Genomic DNA, 19,956 nt, shown 5'->3' with positions numbered 1-19,956 from the left:
TAGTTTAGAAATTGTGCATTTAAAATTCAATTATGGAGTTGTATGCTTCATAGATTGTATAGGCCAAGCTTATTGTGCGTACGAGGGGCCTCTTGCATCTCTCCATTCTCCCCCACAAGATCCGTGGGTGCCATCCTCCCATGCCCCTCTGTTTTAGGGGCTCCCTGCAACAACCCCGTTTCCCCTGCCAGGTGTTGTGTGTCCCCCATTAACCCTTTACCCATACCAAATCCCCCCATACCAGCTGCTCTGTGTGCACCCCCATTTCCCTTCTCTCCATGTCAGGGGCTTTGCATGCACTTCCATTCCACTTCCACCCTCAATTCTGGGGTCTCCCTTTGCCACTGGCTCTATATGCCCCATTCCTCTCTTTTTCCCTCCATGGCAGCTCAGGATCCCCTATTCTCCACACACATACAAGGCAACCAAGAATCATGTGTATGACCCCTTTTCCCTCTGGTCAAGTTCTTCCCACCACCATTATTCTTTCTGTCTACAAGATAAGTCATCGAGGGTATCAAACTGTTAAACTGTATTGTGCGGATAGGCAGAGATTAGATAGGAGTATGTTTATGCTGGAAGGCAATAATAGGTGTCCATGAACCAGTTATTTGATCTGGGTAAACCATTGCAAGAATACTTGAAACTATAGCTTGCTAAAGAACTGGCAGGGACTTCATATGTCTCCCATTTCCCACATTTTGGTTTTCCATTTTTCTCACAAATCAATATATTTCTGGCCATTGATGGCTAGAACATTCCCTGGAAACTTGGAATTGATCAGATGTGGCACTGAAAAGTAATTGCATTAACCAGACAAACAAATGCTGTTGAATTGAGTGTAAGGCCTTCAAACAATCATGTCCTTACTGAAAACACTGTGAAAATGATTTGTTTGAGGAAGAGCATTCATTTTCAAGCTCATGGGTCTTTTTTCATGTATTGGTTTAGCATATTTGAGCTATAGTTGCAGTGTTGCAATCTCAGCAGATCCATTTATTTCTCAACTCAAAGATACATATATTTAGACTTGGATAGTAACAGATATAATTGATTACTTTTCCAGTACTTGTGTGGAGTTAAAAAAAAACAAACCAACATAACCAGAACTGACAATTTAAATCATTCAAAATTTTTCAGTGGATGAACAGTGGGACAGATATCTATTTGGCTTGCAGATACAAATTGCTTGGTTAATATTTCACTATTAAAAAGGGACTTTGTATCTCCAGATCTGAAATACAAATGTGTTCAAATAGGCATAAAGCCTATCAAACTGCATGTTCCTATGCATTTATCAGCTCACCACTTGTTTACTCTTTCTAGAGTAACTATTAGCTTTGCATTTAATCTGCATAAAGTTGCCTTCTTCAATGTTGCTTGAAGGCTCACTGCATGGTATTGCAGTTAATATTTATGAAAGTAATAAATAACACGAATAGCGCTTTTGTTTGCATCAGCTCCCAATTTACAGCTGAAGATCTTTCAACAATAAAAATTAGAAATGAAATAATATTGTGTCAAGAACGGTCTAAGTAATAGTATGTAGGGAAAACTTCAGTAAAACATGAACTAGCATAGGGGTTCTTGCAACAAATTTTTTGGTGGCCTCAGAATGTGGCCACCAACTCTTGCTGGTGGCTGCTATGACAATTTTTCCTAAAATAATTAATTTTAGGAAAAACAAATGCACATTATACATGTCCCAATTATAGTAATTCATCAAAAAACACATACATAAACTGAATAATAAAAATAACATACAGTTGTCTCGACTTCTTTACAGAAAAGAAACACAAATACAATAACATGCAAGCATTGTATGTTTTGTTGCTGTTTCTTTTGCCTTTGTGCTGTGTTTTTTGCTTATTTTTTTTTTGTAGACTCGCTAGCTAATAAGTCTGCTACCCTGGAAAGTAATATTTCTACATTTCTTAATATCACTTTTCACAGCAGCAGATTTGTTAAGTAGCTGGCAGGTAGTGAAAAGTGATATTAACAAACATACAAATGTCATGTTTCACAAAAACAGACTTACTCAGCCCTGGCAAGCCAGGGGACAATTTAAGCCTGGGATGGGGAGGTGGGTAGGGAGGCAGTGGGAGGCGGGGGCAGGGGAGGTGGGGGAGCAGGAGAGGCAGCCTGGGCGAGGGCAATGAGGAGGGGGGGCGGAAGAGGCAGCCTGGTCCAGGGCAATGAGGAGGGGGGGCAGGAGGCAGCCTGGGCCAGGGCAATGAGGAGGGGGGGGCGGGAGAGGCAGCCTGGGCCAGGGCAATGAGGAGGGGGGGGCAGGAGAGGCAGCCTGGGCCAGGGCAATGAGGAGGGGGGGCAGGAGGCAGCCTGAGCCAGGGCAATGAGGGGGGGGCAGGAGAGGCAGCCTGGGCCAGGGCAATGAGGAGGGGGGGGCGGGAGAGGCAGCCTGGGCCAGGGCAATGAGAAGGGGGGGCAGGAGAGGCAGCCTGGGCCAGGGCAATGAGGAGGGGGGGGCGGGAGAGGCAGCCTGGGCCAGGGCAATGAGGAGGGGGGGGCGGGAGAGGCAGCCTGGGCCAGGGCAATGAGGAGGGGGGGCAGGAGAGGCAGCCTGGGCCAGGGCAATGAGGGGGGGGGGCGGGAGAGGCAGCCTGGGCCAGGGCAATGAGGAGGGGGGGCAGGAGGCAGCCTGGGCCAGGGCAATGAGGAGGGGGAGGCAGGAGAGGCAGCCTGGGCCAGGGCAATGAGGAGGGGGGGGCGGGAGAGGCAGCCTGGGCCAGGGCAATGAGGAGGGGGGGGCGGGAGAGGCAGCCTGGGCCAGGGCAATGAGGAGGGGGGGGGGCGGGAGAGGCAGCCTGGCCAGGGCAATGAGGAGGGGGGGGGCGGGAGAGGCAGCCTGGGCCAGGGCAATGAGGAGGGGGGGGCGGGAGAGGCAGCCTGGGCCAGGGCAATGAGGAGGGGGGGGCGGGAGAGGCAGCCTGGGCCAGGGCAATGAGGAGGCGGGGGGGCGGGAGAGGCAGCCTGGTCCAGGGCAATGAGGGGGGGGGAGCGGGAGAGGCAGCCTGGTCCAGGGCAATGAGGAGGGGGGGGGGAGAGGCAGCCTGGTCCAGGGCAATGAGGGGGGGGGGAGAGGCAGCCTGGGCCAGGGCAATAAGGAGGGGGGGGCGGGAGAGGCAGCCTGGGCCAGGGCAATGAGGAGGGGGGGCAGGAGAGGCAGCCTGGGCCAGGGCAATGAGGAGGGGGGGGGCGGGAGAGGCAGCCTGGGCCAGGGCAATGAGGAGGGGGGGGGCGGGAGAGGCAGTCTGGGCCAGGGCAATGAGGGGGGGGGGAGAGGCAGCCTGGGCCAGGGCAATGAGGAGGGGGGGGGCGGGAGAGGCAGCCTGGGCCAGGGCAATGAGGAGGGGGGGGGCGGAAGAGGCAGCCTGGGCCAGGGCAATGAGGAGGGGGGGCAGGAGGCAGCCTGGGCCAGGGCAATGAGGAGGGGGGGGCGGGAGAGGCAGCCTGGGCCAGGGCAATGAGGAGGGGGGGGCGGGAGAGGCAGCCTGGGCCAGGGCAATGAGGAGGGGGGGCAGGAGGCAGCCTGGGCCAGGGCAATGAGGAGGGGGGGCAGGAGGCAGCCTGAGCCAGGGCAATGAGGAGGGGGGGGCAGGAGGCAGCCTGGGCCAGGGCAATGAGGAGGGGGGGCGGGAGAGGCAGCCTGGGCCAGGGCAATGAGGAGGGGGGGGGCGGGAGAGGCAGCCTGGGCCAGGGCAATGAGGAGGGGGGGGGCGGGAGAGGTAGCCTGGGCCAGGGCAATGAGGAGGGGGGGCAGGAGGCAGCCTGGGCCAGGGCAATGAGGAGGGGGGGCAGGAGGCAGCCTGGGCCAGGGCAATGAGGAGGGGGGGCAGGAGGCAGCCTGGGCCAGGGCAATGAGGAGGGGGGGAGCGGGAGAGGCAGCCTGAGCCAGGGCAATGAGGAGGGGGGGCGGGAGAGGCAGCCTGAGCCAGGGCAATGAGGAGGGGGGGCGGGAGAGGCAGCCTGGGCCAAGGCAATGAGGAGGGGGGGGGCGGGAGAGGCAGCCTGGGCCAGGGCAATGAGGAGGGGGGGCAGGAGGCAGCCTGGGCCAGGGCAATGAGGAGGGGGGGGCAGGAGGCAGCCTGGGCCAGGGCAATGAGGAGGGGGGGGGCGGGAGAGGCAGCCTGAGCCAGGGCAATGAGGAGGGGGGGCGGGAGAGGCAGCCTGAGCCAGGGCAATGAGGAGGGGGGGGCGGGAGAGGCAGCCTGGGCCAGGGCAATGAGGAGGGGGGGGCGGGAGAGGCAGCCTGGGCCAGGGCAATGAGGGGGGGGCGGGAGAGGCAGCCTGGGCCAGGGCAATGAGGAGGGGGGGCAGGAGGCAGCCTGGGCCAGGGCAATGAGGAGGGGGGGCAGGAGGCAGCCTGGGCCAGGGCAATGAGGAGGGGGGGCAGGAGGCAGCCTGGGCCAGGGCAATGAGGAGGGGGGGCAGGAGAGGCAGCCTGGGCCAGGGCAATGAGGGGGGGGGCAGGAGAGGCAGCCTGGGCCAGGGCAATGAGGAGGGGGGGCGGGAGAGGCAGCCTGGTCCAGGGCAATGAGGAGGGGGGGGCGGGAGAGGCAGCCTGGTCCAGGGCAATGAGGAGGGGGGGGCGGGAGGCAGCCTGGGCCAGGGCAATGAGGAGGGGGGGGCGGGAGGCAGCCTGGGCCAGGGCAATGAGGAGGGGGGGCAGGAGAGGCAGCCTGGGCCAGGGCAATGAGGGGGGGGGGCAGGAGAGGCAGCCTGGGCCAGGGCAATGAGGAGGGGGGGCAGGAGAGGCAGCCTGGGCCAGGGCAATGAGGAGGGGGGGCAGGAGGCAGCCTGGGCCAGGGCAATGAGGGGGGGGGCAGGAGAGGCAGCCTGGGCCAGGGCAATGAGGGGGGGGGCAGGAGGCAGCCTGGGCCAGGGCAATGAGGGGGGGGGCAGGAGAGGCAGCCTGGGCCAGGGCAATGAGGAGGGGGGGCAGGAGAGGCAGCCTGGGACAGGGCAATGAGGAGAGGGGGGCAGGAGGCAGCCTGGGCCAGGGCAATGAGGAGGGGGGGCGGGAGAGGCAGCCTGGGCCAGGGCAATGAGGAGGGGGGCGGGAAGGCAGCCTGGGCAGGGCAATGAGGGGGGGGGGCGGGAGAGGCAGCCTGGGCCAGGGCAATGAGGGGGGGGGGGCGGGAGAGGCAGCCTGGGCCAGGACAATGAGGAGGGGGGGGCGGGAGAGGCAGCCTGGGCCAGGGCAATGAGGGGGGGGGGCGGGAGAGGCAGCCTGGGCCAGGGCAATGAGGAGCGGGGGCAGGAGGCAGCCTGGGCCAGGGCAATGAGGGGGGGGGGGGCGGGAGAGGCCGCCGGGGCCAGGGCAATGAGGGGGGGGGGCGGGAGAGGCAGCCTGGGCCAGGGCAATGAGGAGGGGGGGGGCGGGAGAGGCAGCCTGGGCCAGGGCAATGAGGGGGGGGGCGGGAGAGGCAGCCTGGGCCAGGGCAATGAGGGGGGGGGGCGGGAGGCAGCCTGGGCCAGGGCAATGAGGGGGGGGGCGGGAGAGGCAGCCTGGGCCAGGGCAATGGGGGGGGGCGGGAGAGGCAGCCTGGGCCAGGGCAATGAGGAGGGGGGGCAGGAGGCAGCCTGGGCCAGGGCAATGAGGAGGGGGGGGGGCAGGAGGCAGCCTGGGCCAGGGCAATGAGGAGGGGGGGGCGGGAGAGGCAGCCTGAGCCAGGGCAATGAGGAGGGGGGGCGGGAGAGGCAGCCTGAGCCAGGGCAATGAGGAGGGGGGGCGGGAGAGGCAGCCTGGGCCAGGGCAATGAGGAGGGGGGGGGCGGGAGAGGCAGCCTGGGCCAGGGCAATGAGGGGGGGGGCGGGAGAGGCAGCCTGGGCCAGGGCAATGGGGAGGGGGGGGCAGGAGAGGCAGCCTGGGCCAGGGCAATGAGGAGGGGGGGCAGGAGGCAGCCTGGGCCAGGGCAATGAGGAGGGGGGGGCAGGAGGCAGCCTGGGCCAGGGCAATGAGGAGGGGGGGGCGGGAGAGGCAGCCTGAGCCAGGGCAATGAGGAGGGGGGGCGGGAGAGGCAGCCTGAGCCAGGGCAATGAGGAGGGGGGGCGGGAGAGGCAGCCTGGGCCAGGGCAATGAGGAGGGGGGGGCGGGAGAGGCAGCCTGGGCCAGGGCAATGAGGGGGGGGCGGGAGAGGCAGCCTGGGCCAGGGCAATGAGAGGGGGGGGCAGGAGGCAGCCTGGGCCAGGGCAATGAGGAGGGGGGGCAGGAGAGGCAGCCTGGGCCAGGGCAATGAGGGGGGGGGGCAGGAGAGGCAGCCTGGGCCAGGGCAATGAGGAGGGGGGGCGGGAGAGGCAGCCTGGGCCAGGGCAATGAGGAGGGGGGGGGCGGGAGAGGCAGCCTGGTCCAGGGCAATGAGGAGGGGGGGGCGGGAGGCAGCCTGGGCCAGGGCAATGAGGAGGGGGGGGCGGGAGGCAGCCTGGGCCAGGGCAATGAGGAGGGGGGGCAGGAGAGGCAACCTGGGCCAGGGCAATGAGGGGGGGGCAGGAGAGGCAGCCTGGGCCAGGGCAATGAGGAGGGGGGGCAGGAGAGGCAGCCTGGGCCAGGGCAATGAGGAGGGGGGGCAGGAGGCAGCCTGGGCCAGGGCAATGAGGGGGGGGGGCAGGAGAGGTAGCCTGGGCCAGGGCAATGAGGAGGGGGGGCGGGAGAGGCAGCCTGGGCCAGGGCAATGAGGGGGGGGGCGGGAGAGGCAGCATGGGCCAGGGCAATGAGGGGGGGGGCGGGAGGAGGCCGCCTGGGCCAGGGCAATGAGGGGGGGGGCGGGAGAGGCCGCCTGGGCCAGGGCAATGAGGAGGGGGGGCGGGAGAGGCAGCCTGGGCCAGGGCAATGAGGGGGGGGCGGGAGAGGCAGCCTGGGCCAGGGCAATGAGGGGGGGGCGGGAGAGGCAGCCTGGGCCAGGGCAATGGGGGGGGGGGAGAGGCAGCCTGGGCCAGGGCAATGAGGAGGGGGGCAGGAGGCAGCCTGGGCCAGGGCAATGAGGAGGGGGGGGGGCAGGAGGCAGCCTGGGCCAGGGCAATGAGGAGGGGGGGGCGGGAGAGGCAGCCTGAGCCAGGGCAATGAGGAGGGGGGGCGGGAGAGGCAGCCTGAGCCAGGGCAATGAGGAGGGGGGGCGGGGGAGAGGCAGCCTGGGCCAGGGCAATGAGGAGGGGGGGCGGGAGAGGCAGCCTGGGCCAGGGCAATGAGGGGGGGGGCGGAGAGGCAGCCTGGGCCAGGGCAATGAGGAGGGGGGGCAGGAGGCAGCCTGGGCCAGGGCAATGAGGAGGGGGGGGCAGGAGGCAGCCTGGGCCAGGGCAATGAGGAGGGGGGGGCGGGAGAGGCAGCCTGAGCCAGGGCAATGAGGAGGGGGGGCGGGAGAGGCAGCCTGAGCCAGGGCAATGAGGAGGGGGGGGCGGGAGAGGCAGCCTGGGCCAGGGCAATGAGGAGGGGGGGGTGGGAGAGGCAGCCTGGGCCAGGGCAATGAGGGGGGGGCGGGAGAGGCAGCCTGGGCCAGGGCAATGAGGAGGGGGGGGCGGGAGAGGCAGCCTGGTCCAGGGCAATGAGGAGGGGGGGGCGGGAGGCAGCCTGGGCCAGGGCAATGAGGAGGGGGGGGGCGGGAGGCAGCCTGGGCCAGGGCAATGAGGAGGGGGGGCAGGAGAGGCAACCTGGGCCAGGGCAATGAGGGGGGGGGCAGGAGAGGCAGCCTGGGCCAGGGCAATGAGGAGGGGGGGCAGGAGAGGCAGCCTGGGCCAGGGCAATGAGGAGGGGGGGCAGGAGGCAGCCTGGGCCAGGGCAATGAGGGGGGGGGCAGGAGAGGTAGCCTGGGCCAGGGCAATGAGGAGGGGGGGGCGGGAGAGGCAGCCTGGGCCAGGGCAATGAGGGGGGGGCGGGAGAGGCAGCCTGGGCCAGGGCAATGAGGGGGGGGGCGGGAGAGGCCGCCTGGGCCAGGGCAATGAGGGGGGGGGGCGGGAGAGGCCGCCTGGGCCAGGGCAATGAGGGGGGGGGCAGGAGGCAGCCTGGGCCAGGGCAATGAGGGGGGGGGCAGGAGAGGCAGCCTGGGCCAGGGCAATGAGGAGGGGGGGCAGGAGAGGCAGCCTGGGCCAGGGCAATGAGGAGGGGGGGCAGGAGGCAGCCTGGGCCAGGGCAATGGGGGGGGGCAGGAGAGGTAGCCTGGGCCAGGGCAATGAGGAGGGGGGGCGGGAGAGGCAGCCTGGGCCAGGGCAATGAGGGGGGGGGCGGGAGAGGCAGCCTGGGCCAGGGCAATGAGGGGGGGGGCGGGAGAGGCCGCCTGGGCCAGGGCAATGAGGGGGGGGGCGGGAGAGGCCGCCTGGGCCAGGGCAATGAGGGGGGGGGGCGGGAGAGGCAGCCTGGGCCAGGGCAATGAGGGGGGGCGGGAGAGGCAGCCTGGGCCAGGGCAATGAGGGGGGGGGGGCGGGAGAGGCCGCCTGGGCCAGGACGCGGAGTGCCTGAAGTTCTCAGTAAAACCCCACCCACCTCCCGCAACCCCTGAGCCTGTCGCCCCAAACCCAGCCCGAGAGGGTTCATTTCATCGACTGCTTTAAACTGTTGCCACGGGAAGAGGCGAGATTTTCCTGGCTGTGGCGCGGCACACGGCGGCCGCGGCTGGAAGGAGGCATGTAAAGATGGCCTGGTCCCGCAGCGCGTGGGCTGCACGCAGGGAAAGGCGGCACGGGGATCTCCTAGCGGCGAGCCTAAAACCAGGGGCTGAGTGCGCGGCCGCCCCAGAGCAGGACGAAGCACGGCTGCGACGCGCCGTTTCCACCTGCTTTAAAAGTCGCTCCCCTGCGCGGCGGCGTGTCTGGCGGAAACGCCGTCCCGCTGGAAGGCAGCGCGGCTGCCGCAGCGCCTTCTTAGCAGGGAGCAAAGGGGCTGAGGCGGACAGAGGCGCCGCAACCGGGCCCGACGGCTGGGTAGGTGGCTCCCAGCCAGACGCCGGTGCCCTGAAGCGGGGAACGGGAGGGCCCCGCCCCCGGCCCGGCCCCGGCCTCTCCTGGGCACCCAGCGGGAAAGGGCGCGCGCAAGCCGCGCGCGGGGAGCGCCCCGCTGTGTGACACGGGGGCGAGCCGCTCGCGATCAGCGCGCGGGTTCGCGGCCCAGCCTCCGGCCCGCCCCGCCGCGCAAGGGGAGCGCGGGGCTGGATGCGGGTGGGGAGACTTTACCGAGTGCCCGTGTATTCCCTGCACCCGGGTGCGCCGCCGCCGGTGGCGCGGGAGCGGCTGCCTCCTTCCCTGAGCAGCACAGCGAGCCAATCCCTGCTACGAGCGCCTCCCACCGCGTGGGGTGTGTTCACCAGCACCCCTCACCGTAAGAGCTCGCTCTCTCCCAGCCCCTCTTTGGTGAGCCCGGCACCGGAGCGATTTCCTAGCTCCGAGCTAGGGCAGGAGAGGCGAGCAATCGGCAATATACATGGGGGCAATGTAATGCATTGTCTACATGGGGTCCCCCTAGAGCAGCGTCTTTAAAGATGCAACTTGCCCAGCGGGGACCCGGCTTCAGTCAGCACTAAGACCATTGCTTTGTCCAGGAATGTGTGGGCGTCTGCTCCATTCTGCCCCTCACTTCTCCAAGGGTCTGTGCACCTAGCCTCTGTTTGTCAGAGGGTGGAGATGGACGGCGGGAGAGACATCACTAGATCATTACCTGTTCGGTTCACTCCCTCTGGGGCACCTGGCATTGGCCACTGTCCACAGACAGGACACTGGACTGGGTGGACCTTTGGTCTGACCCAGTCTGGCCGTTCTTATGTTCCCCTCGATTCCCCTCCTCCCTCTAGAAATGCAGTCTCCTATATCTACAAACTAGAAGGAGAGGAAAAGGCGGGTATCCTGGGAAGCGAACGGTTTGTCACTGATTTATTCTCACTTTTACTGAGCCGTTAAAGGCGCTCTCGGGAAAGGCAGGATTCTACCAGATCCTACCATTTTTGGCTCCAGACCCTCAAATTCCTCTGCATAATTTCTCCTACTTCACACCCACCCAGGCACTCTGAGGCATCCCGGCACAACAGCCCTGCAAAATCCCGGATCCACCACTTGGATCTTAAAAAGAAAAGGAGTACTTGTGGCACCTTAGAGACTAACAAATTTATTAGAGCATAAGCTTTCGTGAGCTACAGCTCACTTCATCGGATGCATTTGGTGGAAAAAACAGAGGAGAGATTTATATACACACGCACAGAGAACATGAAACAATGGGTTTATCATACACACTGTAAGGAGAGTGATCACTTAAGATAAGCCATCACCAACAGCGGGGGGGGGGGGGGGGGAAAGGAGGAAAACCTTTCATGGTGACAAGCAGGTAGGCTAATTCCAGCAGTTAACAAGAATATCAGAGGAACAGTGGGGGGTGGGGTGGGAGGGAGAAATACCATGGGGAAATAGTTTTACTTTGTGTAATGACTCATCCATTCCCAGTCTCTATTCAAGCCTAAATTAATTGTATCCAGTTTGATACGCTACATTGATGACATCTTCATCATCTGGACCCATGGAAAAGAAGCTCTTGAGGAATTCCACCATGATTTCAACAATTTCCATCCCACCATCAACCTCAGCCTGGACCAGTCCACACAAGAGATCCACTTCCTGGACACTACGGTGCTAATAAGCGATGGTCACATAAACACCACCCTATATCGGAAACCTACTGACCGCTATTCCTACCTACATGCCTCTAGCTTTCATCAAGATCATACCACTCGATCCATTGTCTACAGCCAAGCGCTACGATATAACCGCATTTGCTCCAACCCCTCAGACAGAGACAAACACCTACAAGATCTCTATCATGCATTCCTACAACTACAATACCCACCTGCTGAAGTGAAGAAACAGATTGACAGAGCCAGAAGAGTACCCAGAAGTCACCTACTACAGGACAGGCCCAACAAAGAAAACAACAGAACGCCACTAGCCATCACCTTCAGCCCCCAACTAAAACCTCTCCAACGCATCATCAAGGATCTACAACCTATCCTGAAGGACGAGCCATCGCTCTCTCAGATCTTGGGAGACAGACCAGTCCTTGCTTACAGACAGCCCCCCAATCTGAAGCAAATACTCACCAGCAACCACACACCACACAACAGAACCACTAACCCAGGAACCTATCCTTGCAACAAAGCCCGTTGCCAACTCTGTCCACATATCTATTCAGGGGATACCATCATAGGGCCTAATCACATCAGCCACACTATCAGAGGCTCGTTCACCTGCGCATCTACCAATGTGATATATGCCATCATGTGCCAGCAATGCCCCTCTGCCATGTACATTGGCCAAACTGGACAGTCTCTACGTAAAAGAATGAATGGACACAAATCAGACGTCAAGAATTATAACATTCAAAAACCAGTTGGAGAACACTTCAATCTCTCTGGTCACTCGATCACAGACCTAAGAGTGGCTATACTTCAACAAAAAAGCTTCAAAAACAGACTCCAAGGAGAGACTGCTGAATTGGAATTAATTTGCAAACTGGATACAATTATCTTAGGCTTGAATAGAGACTGGGAATGGATGAGTCATTACACAAAGTAAAACTATTTCCTCATGGTATTTCTCCCTCCCACCCCACCCCCCACTGTTCCTCTGATATTCTTGTTAACTGCTGGAATTAGCCTACCTGCTTGTCACCATGAAAGGTTTTCCTCCTTTTCCCCCCCTGCTGTTGGTGATGGCTTATCTTAAGTGATCACTCTCCTTACAGTGTGTATGATAAACCCATTGTTTCATGTTCTCTGTGCGTGTGTATATAAATCTCTCCTCTGTTTTTTCCACCAAATGCATCCGATGAAGTGAGCTGTAGCTCACGAAAGCTTATGCTCTAATAAATTTGTTAGTCTCTAAGGTGCCACAAGTACTCCTTTTCTTTTTGCGAATACAGACTAACACGGCTGCTACTCTGAAACACTTGGATCTTGTTAGATCCAGCAAATGTGCCTCCAGCATTTCTACCCCGTTAATATAGAACAAGTGTAGGCACTCTTCCTGTACCAACAATAGTCTCGACAGGGCCGCATCCTGACGCAACAGATAACAGACGCAGCAAATACGCAGATAGGGCACTTGGGATCCTTCCAGATCATGCCATGATTTGGCCCTCCGATGTGTAGATTACTCCCAGGGAACACGTTTAGCTGCTCTTGTTGCACGGGAAAGACCTGGGAAGCCAATGCTCCACTACATTAAAAACCTGGATCTGGATCTTGCCAAATTTTGGCCACAACCCTAAAATACAGAACAAGCTTGATTCTACTATTCTACCATTCTACTATTCCTTCCCCACTCCCTAAAACAAACGTCCCCTCCCTGTCCCCAACAAATCCTAGTATAAAGCTGCACAAACTCTAATTTTGCACCAGTTTATTTCTGTTTGCATCCCCCCCGGTTTTATTACCTAAACTTTAGTACATGTGCAGCTCCCCTAATCTACAGAATCCAGGCCCAAATGTATCATGATGCACCAACACTGCCCCCTATCCCCCCATTCATCCCTCACAATTCTATAGAAAGCTGTAAATAAGTTTAACCAGTGAAACTGCAACAAGTTAGGAATATGTTTTTTAAATGTTAGTGATAAAAGCTGGAGACAAACCTCGGATCTGCGATGTTCCATAAATGATCAGCCATGCAAATAATGAAATATGGATGTCTGTTTATCTATTTCCTGTCAAGAGTAGTAGTAATCAGGATGGTATTTCCTTAGCAGATGGAACGACAACAAAATCAAAGTACCAGAGTCCAAATTAGAAAATAGTCAGGGGTTTCTAGATTACATGATTTAATTGACAAGAAACTGGGTGAAGACTATAACGTTTCATTTAACATTAAAAATGTCTCTGTAGCTTTAAATGAATCTATTAAAAAGCCCTACATAACGTTTGCTGAATATAGAACTTGATGTATTATGCTTTCCATCTGCCAAGAAATAAATACACGACAAGCTGTACAATGGGGAAACATTGCATTTCATGACGTATAGTAAGAGTGGAGATGTAAAATGGCGTTTACAAGCCTAAATTAGCCATTTCTAGCACCATGCATGTGCCAAAATTAAAATATCTGCCCTTACAAGATTTTCTGAGGACCGGATTTTTGATGAAAAAGTAGAAGTAATACCTTTTGCTCTGTTTTCAGGGTACAAGTTCTGAGTGTTTGGTGAAACTTTGGCAAGCTCCAGATGTGGGATCTAAATTTGTGTGGTATTTTGGCTTTCGGACACATCTATGTGGAGTTTTAAAGTACAACAGGAGACGCTAAATGAATTCTCTGTTTAGACAATAGAATGTGGAGGTTCCAGGGCAAAACCAGGACCTGTTAATAGTCAGTTGCAAGGTTTTATGGTTCATGTGGGAAGCACTGATGTCCCTGATACAGATTTAGGTAGGGTAGGTCAGGAATGGGTAGTACAATAGAGAAGCCACATTTATTCTCTATCCCCGTGGCAAACTTTGTACTTATACAAAGTACATAGTATTTTTGGGGAGTAGAGCCCCCAGATTGGCTGGTTCTCTTAGCATCCAGGTGAAGGTTGCAAATTCTTGAGGCGCTGTTGCACTGGGATAGGTGGGGACCAGGGTTGTTTTGAAATAATAGGAATGCCTGGATTTGGACTCCCTTTAGTCAGTGTAACGTGAGCTTCTGGGGCCCCAAACTGACAGGATATTGCAGGATCCACTTTCTCCCTCTAGGGACCCAGCTTTGCCTCCCCCCCCCCCTTTTAAAGAGCTCTCCCGAGCAGCATCAACTTCTCCTAATCACAGGTGATTTCCTTTCGGGGGCTCTAAGGGAATTGATGCATCCCACCAAATGCATCCGATGAAGTGAGCTGTAGCTCACGAAAGCTTATGCTCAAATAAATTTGTTAGTCTCTAAGGTGGCACAAGTCCTCCTTTTCTTTAAGGGAACTGAGAAGCCGCCTCTCCCAGCCGGGTCTGAATGTAGGACCGCGATCCCTGTCCTCAAGCTGCATTCCACCATGCAGGGTGCTGCTCCCATGTGATACCCCCACAGGTTCCGGACAGAGCCCTGCTTCCTCTCTCCTAAATCACACGCTGGACTTTGCAAAGGCGCGGTGTAAGTTTCCTGCTTCACGCGTTGAGTCCGCCTAATCGCCATCTCGCTCTCGCTCTCTGGTGGGGTCTGATTAGCACAGGAGGACCTGGCCAGGGACCTGAGCATCGCTGGATTTTCTCCCGAGCTCCACCAGCGGAGAATGCGCTGCAGATAAAACCCCAGCTAAACCCCGAGCGGCGAATCCTAGCGGGAGCCGACGAAAAGGGGAAGCCGCTGGGGCGAGACAAGCAGGAAGCAAGCTGGTGGGTTGGAAGGGAGGTGGGCAGCTCTGGGGGCTGGCGGGGGCTGGCAGCGTCTCCGCTCAACACCAGCAGGGATGGACAGCGCCTCTGGACCCAGCCGGCACTGGGACACAGCGCTGCTGCAGGTGCCTGTACACCGGCTTGCCTCTCTCCGCTGCTAAAAGGGCGGCGCTCCCTAATCTCTCGCTCCCCCGCCTCCCCTCTGATTTATTTATTTATTTATTTATTGTTTTGGGTGGACGGCAAGTAACCCCCCCTCCATGCAAACGCAAACAGGGACGGTGGCGTCATTCCGCTCCGGAGTTTGAGATCTCACCAGCGACTTCAATCCGATTTTAATTATTTTTTTTTAACACAAATAAGAGTGTAACTTTCCGGAGGCTTTGATTTAAATCATGGGCACTGAGTTCGGGGGCCAGGTGAGAGATTTTCTGTATTACGCCGAATAACCGTGGAGATGTGCCCGAGTGGTTTGGAAATACTCCAGACAGAGCTTTGAGAGGAGATCCGAAGAGTACAAGCTCTGCAACGTTTCTGCAACGGAGAGCAGATCGCCTAACGCTAGCATATTGGCAAGTAAATCACTGCTTACAATCCTGATTGCCGTTGTTTGTAAACGTATTACCTTAATCCGTTTGCAGCTGTTGGTTTGAAACTCCTTGTCTGGAGGGAGGACGGGCAAAAGTGGAGTCATCTGCAGGTTTAGATTTCGAGGTCTCTTTATTTGAAAGGTTTGTGATAGTGAGAAAGGCTCTCTGTTGCAGCCCAGCATTGGTCCAACTCTGTTGAAGTGCATTGTAAACATCCCTTTTACAGCATCTATGTGCCATAGCTTTGCAAGAACAATCTTAAAGAAATAGCGTGGTGGCCACTTGTGCAACTACAGCAAATGGAAATGATGCCTTATATTTTTATTAACATATTAAATGTTTTTTTTTCTCTGTGTTCATGTGTAACTAAATATTGAGAGTTTCAGAGTAGCAGCCGTGTTAGTCTGTATTTGCAAAAAGAAAAGGAGTACTTGTGGCACCTTAGAGACTAACAAATTTATTAGAGCATAAGCTTTCGTGAGCTACAGCTCACTTCATCGGATGCATCCGATGAAGTGAGCTGTAGCTCACGAAAGCTTATGCTCTAATAAATTTGTTAGTCTCTAAGGTGCCACAAGTACTCCTTTTCTTTTTGTAAATATTGAGAGTCTCTTAACGGAGTGCATTTTAGCAACAGCTCTTGTAGGACAGCCCTGTGTGTCTCTCAGGCGTTTATACAACGCAAGATAGTGATTGAATTTGATTTGCATACCTTTTAACTTTTACCCATGTCATTTGGTAATTTTGTTTTTCTCGGATGCTCCTTCTCTGTGTGGGTTTTGTTTTCCTGTCCTTTTTAATGTATGTACATTTATTGATCTTCTTTTGGTAACTGACATTTGTCACAAAACAAAAGTTGAGTCTGGTATGGTTTCAGTTTAACAGGACATACATAAAAGGTGTAGTAGGTGAGGTGGCCAGTCCTGCTCCCATGGAAGACCATGGCAAAACTCCACTTAGGAGGCAGCAAGCCCAGGAAACTGTAATCTCTTCCTAAAAAATCAGCTGAAGCTAGTTTGCTCAAAACTAATCTGCCACACTGCAAAACGCCAGATTTCCTATTCACCTTTCTGCATAGCTAGTGCATAAGCTAGCCAACCTGCCTCACCATATCTACCTCCCATACATCTCTGAAATTCAGGAGCTAAAGGTGTGATTCCACACAGAACTGGCAAACAGCAGACTTCAAAGCATGTTTAATTGTGTTTGTGTTTATTGATTTTCTTAGCATCTTCTCTGCCAGACTGAAAACCATAATCTTTTACAGTGACCTTGATGAGCATCCTGCTTTAACATGAAGGTTTCACAGAGAAAAAGCATTTACACAGATTTACAGCCAAGCACTGACATTTTGCTTAGAGCGTGATCAGTTCCAATGAGCACGTGAATTACAGTAGTGGTAGTGGGGATAGGTAGGGGGGAGGACGGGGGGAGGAAGGGTGGATGGTGTATTTACTTAGAGGAGTGAACTTTCTTCACCATTACAACATAAATAATACTATGTACCAGTTGCAAGTAACATGGAGGGATTTGCTTTTATAGAAAAGTAAATGGGTATGAAATAATTGTTGATTTTTATGCTTTTTGGTCTCATTTTCTGAACAGAAGTCTCCAGTAAATGGAGATGGATACAAAAAATCCCAAACCTTTCCAGGTTACTGCACTTTGATTTGCCAGCACTTGTCAACTCTGAGGGTTTAGAAGAGAGATCATTTTATATGGAGCTACCGACACTTTTCACATATGAGGAACATTAACATAATAGGATAAAAAAGTGGTTATACACTGAACACATGACTAAACCCAGCAGTTTACAGCAAAAGGATGAAATAAGCCTTTCGCATGTTGGTGGATGATTTGCATACAGTATGTCTGGGATAAATAATCTGAGATGAATGTCATCTGTTTGAATATACTTTCAGACGAGCTCTAATATGGTTTAGACCTCTGACATGCCCAAGGTACTGTGAAGTGTGCAATACGACTGCTAGAACTATTGTTAGCTACTGTAACTAGCTAGCCTTTCTTTTAATTGAAATAGTCAGATTCCACTCTCTGTGTGTGAATCCAATATATTTCTTGTGAAGTATACCGGTGGGTTTACAGTAGTAATTCCCTCCTCTGTTGCAGAGTGGCAGGCTTTCACTAAGCATGTGCCAGAGAAATTGTAAAACACTGACACGTGCATTGAGCTGGAGTTCATTTAGGATATATTACCGTGGTCCCTTCCACAGTGAACATAAATGATGGCTAATGGCTGATTATATAAATAAATGATTTTCCAGAAATCACGTCAGCTATGCCACCTTAGATGCAAGCTACATGGTGCTTTGTTTCTCTTCCTTTAAGTCATGCAATTTAACTTAATTCCATAAAGTGAATTCATTAACTTCACTTAATCTGTATTTGCCTGGGGAAGAAGAAAAAAACACCATTTAATGATTGGTCATTTGGCTTTTGCAGTGTGTTTTATGATTACTATGAGGTAATCTAATGAGATGTCCTCTTCACTGAATTAAATAAAGTGTTACTGTTTATCCCTTCACTTTTTTAGCTATACGATTCAGAAGAATTATTCTCCTGCATGGCTTAAAACAAATTTTCATTTAGTATGACAGAGAAAATTATTCAGTTATTTTCTCTGATAAAACTGAAAACTAAGGGGAAGGTTAATATTAGGAGTTGAACTATTCAAGAGTGTAACTAAAGTATTAACCACATACAAGAAATATATTAAGGAACTGATCAAAGACCTCCTTTATCTTTTCTGCTTGACTTGCTTGATAGTCACTTGAACATCTTTCCATATATATGTAATAAACATTTATAATTTTTAACTATGAAGGCTAAAGTACTGAATGAAAGTCATACACTTTTCCACAAGTTTTATTAGACTGGTACAGTAGCTGAGCTTACTTTATGTCTTTTAAATTACAAGTTTCCAAAATGTAACGCATATTATGCTCAGCTTTAAAGTTAACATTTTTATTTTAATACTTCTTGGATAATACAAGTCTCTTTAATGTAGAAGATGGTGATTTGATTCAGGAAGCCTGAGGCACAAACAAACATTGCAAGTCCTTCCTAACTTTATTATGCTTGTTCGGCAATGCTATTTGCTCATTAGACACTACTTTCATGGATAGATATAAACTATAAGTGAAGGTGAACATATTGCCAAGCAAGAAAGGTTCATATAGTTATCCAACTCATAAACTCTGTCACTCTTTTCTGCTCATGTTTTGATGAACAAAAGACTACGTTTATAGATTTGTTCTCAGTCTTCCTCAATCATGCAGCACTCAGAATGTACAATTTCCAGAGGCTAATAACTTAGTACTACTTTTAATGTTTCAAGTACTGGGAAAGTACTGGCATTCTTCTTTTAATGCCACTTCCTAGCAGTTATGGTTGGGTTTCCTGCCTTCATGCATTTTTAAGAGGAAGAAATGGTAAAGTATATAGTGGAATTCCAAATGAGATAAAATTAGTAAATAGGGGTCTTCACTTCAGATTACAGGGTAGAGGAGTAGGAAGATTGAGTCCCAGTTTACAGCATTGGCATGCACCGCTCACACTCAGTTTCTAGTCACAGCATGGTGACAACATTCATTGTTTAAATGTTCCCTGAGTTTCTCAATATGGGTTGGCAGCAAAATCTGGCATCAGAGCCAGCTATTTTTGCTAACCCCTACCCCATATCAGAAGAGGAAGGGGGAAAGCTATCGTTATTTACAATATTAAAAAAAATAAACATAGGTTGTAAGCATGTGAACTATCCAAAATATACAGGAAATACAGTGGAGAGTTCTGGTGGTAACAGCCTATTAATACATTGCATGTGTCTGTGTGTGAAGTGCATATTATATATAACTACTAAAGGGGCAATAATCCAGTGGCATGAGTGCTAAATCAAGATTGGACTGCCTCCACACTATTCTTTGAGTCTGTCCCAGCTTTTCATCCTCAGTAACAGGGAGGTTAAAGGCCCAGCACCAACTCAACCTAATTATGCATAAGCTATACTATAATGTCTGAACAGATCTACCTCTTTCTTGGTCTTTAGGAAGTCTGCATTTGAGAGGGTAGTTTGTGGCGAACTATATAGGCCCTTAATTGGTCACTTAGCTCTAGCAGGTGTGTCCCCTTCAATAGTCACCAAGAGAACTGAAAAACACAGTTGCATGTTGAGACTATAAAGACCCCAGGGATGGGGGTTTTGGGCAGGGTTGGTTTTAAGGGCTTAGGTCCCTCAATCTCATTGGTAAGAGGGAAAGAAGGTAGGACATAGCCCAGAGTCAAGATGATGAGCCTCAATTCCATTGTTGTTGTATTCCATTGTAATTAGTCCTCAATGTGTACGATGGTGTTGGGCAAGAATCTAGTATTCACTGTATGCTGATTAATGCTTAGATGGTAGTTAGTAATACGTTTACTTTCCATGACTTGCTCAAAGATGAGAATAACCCAAACCTGGTTAAATGACACTGGTGGACTAGTTTTGCCAATGCTGACTCCAAACAGGTATTCAGGACACCATGGACAGAAGGAGAAATGGATGGGATGTTTATGGTTGCACTGCCGCTTGCATCTAGCATATGCCAGAGCTCTTCCACCCCAAAAGTGAATCAAATACAGTATGCCCATTTTATGAAAGTCTTGGGATGGAGCTAAAATGTAACTGGTGTTTAGTATACCAATTGCCCCACTGCATTATAAAATCCCTACAAGACTATTGACATTGGGATGGTACTGTATGGGCAGTGGGGCTGATAGTACTTGATGATTTTTAAAATCTGTCTTGATAGCTCAGGATTTTGTGGTTGATTTAATGACCATGGATTGTTGGCTCAGTTTATACTGCTAGTAACACTCTTGATTTAATGTTTGGGTCAGGATTAGAGGTGAGGCAACTGAAAATTTTAGCCATGTGGTTTGAGTTGAGGTGCTTATTTTGATTGTGCCCTTTTAGAAGCTAATGGACCCTGATCATTTTGGGAGTGCTCTGAGGAGCCCGGGGAGGA

The 19,956-nt window shown here is 53.8% G+C and overlaps 1 protein-coding gene across 1 annotated transcript in view; it reads left to right on the top strand.

Annotated features, from left to right (window-relative positions):
- Positions 1-14,092: 14,092 nt before the first annotated feature.
- Positions 14,093-19,956, top strand: part of SNTG1 (syntrophin gamma 1) — a 578,088-nt gene continuing 572,224 nt past the window's right edge. Inside the window, exon 1 of the mRNA XM_043507881.1 lies at positions 14,093-14,918. The gene's annotated coding sequence lies outside the window, so the exon portion shown is untranslated. The remainder of the gene's footprint in view (positions 14,919-19,956) is intronic.

The sequence above is a fragment of the Dermochelys coriacea genome, chromosome 2 (genome assembly GCF_009764565.3).
Source record: "Dermochelys coriacea isolate rDerCor1 chromosome 2, rDerCor1.pri.v4, whole genome shotgun sequence".
Taxonomy (NCBI): domain Eukaryota; kingdom Metazoa; phylum Chordata; order Testudines; family Dermochelyidae; genus Dermochelys; species Dermochelys coriacea.
Note: the sequence above shows the minus strand (reverse complement) of the source record. Positions and strands in the feature narration are given on the sequence as shown.